The following is a 1,707-nucleotide window of genomic DNA, read 5'->3' on the forward strand; positions in this document are numbered from 1 at the left end:
AACAGAGGAAGAGGAAGGCCTCCTCTGCGTTGGAAAGACCAGGTGGAGAAGGACTTGGCTTCACTTGGCATTTTCAATTGGCGTCAGTTAGCACAGAAGAGAAATGACTGGCGTGCTGTTTTGGACTCGGCCAAAATCGCTTATGCGGTTACAGCGCCAATTAAGAAGAAGAAGAGATTGGATGTTTCCTTTCTTCTGGGATGCAACCGTTCATAAATCCTTAGTAATTGAAATCCTTCGACCGACTCGAGAAAAGGGTTAGCATAACGCAATGGTTCATTTGTAGTTAAATTTATGCCTCGGATTTCGATATTTTCTTTGATTTTAGGTAGCGATAATTTTTGAGAAAATTCTTCAGTAATGAAGTTTACCTGAGAGCAGGAGTCCAGTAGGGATTTGCCTAATCTCTAACCACCCGACGAGTCGCGAACTAAAATCTTGGCGGTTGCTAGGATTATGTTGTCTGCTGATGATTTTTGCATGTGTGTGTGCACTGCGGCATCGCGTGCTGATGATGGAGAATTTGTTGCTTGTTGGGCTGGCGGAGACCCACGATGAGGTAAGCTGTGATGCTGTTTTTTTTAGCAAACCTTGCATCTATGGGATGATGGGCACTGAGCCATTTGATGCCCTTTGGACAGGCAATTTATGCAGAGCCCCATTTTTTTGCGTGCTCGAAGCGCTGTTGAAGGTTTTGAACCGATCGCAGCTAGCAACTTTGTGACTTGGGCTTGAACAAACAGAGCACGGCGTTCTGGAGCAAGAAAATGAGTAACCTTTGGCCTGGTTTCTTGCCTTATTTTTGGTGGCTTTGCTTGTTCCTTGAAAAACGGATGCATTGTCCATCGATTCCAAATATTGGCAATTCCTCTCCAACATCCCACGTCGGCAGCGTCTTAAAGTCCAATGACCCCTTCCATTTCCTGTTTATTCATCTGATTTCTGCAAAACTATATAAATTAGCATGGCTTGCGAGATTTGCCTATCACTACCCGTAGACAGAAGTGACCCGTAAATTGCCGAAGCCTTGTCGATAAGACTTCTCAATTGCAAGGCATTTGGTTTCGAGACTACTGGCAATTCAAACAGGGAAGAAATATTTTCGAAAAAATTAAAGTTTTGTTGTCGTACCTTGCCTTCAGCCGTTCCAGTGCCCTGGGGTAATTTTTGCTGGTCACCTGGAATGCATCTACTGTTTCCAAAGCCTGACCTTGAAGTGAATTTTGCAAATGATTGAATTTTTCGATATTAGAGAGACTATATTATTTGTCAATTATTTGCTTAAACGATGTAATAAAATTCTTGTACGAATACTTGCCATTAAACGTTGGCAACTTGAGTTGTGGTAATTTTTTGGTATGTTGAACAACGCAGCTCGTTTCCTCTAGCGAAATGTTGTGATCCTCCACTAACTGTGCTTGGATCGTTAGTTTTGTAGTGACGTATAAATCCTCAAGGTCACCGCGTCCTCCGTCGTCGGAATCCAACTTTTCATATCAGTTTGGATGGACAGTACCTGTTTAAATAGGATTTAAGAATGCCAAAACGGCATTTATATTCGGCATCTGAAAGTTTTTTTCCACCTGGTTTACTAGCATCCACTATGCTTTTGATTCTTTGTATTGGCACGTTGCTGCTTTAATTCATCCAAGGACATTTTCAAGGGCAATTAAATTATACAGTCGGCAATAATGAGGATGCAAATGG

Source organism: Rhagoletis zephyria, unplaced genomic scaffold (assembly GCF_001687245.7).
Source record: "Rhagoletis zephyria isolate East Lansing unplaced genomic scaffold, Rhagoletis_zephyria_1.1 Rzeph_scaffold_03800, whole genome shotgun sequence".
NCBI classification, from domain to species: Eukaryota; Metazoa; Arthropoda; class Insecta; order Diptera; family Tephritidae; genus Rhagoletis; species Rhagoletis zephyria.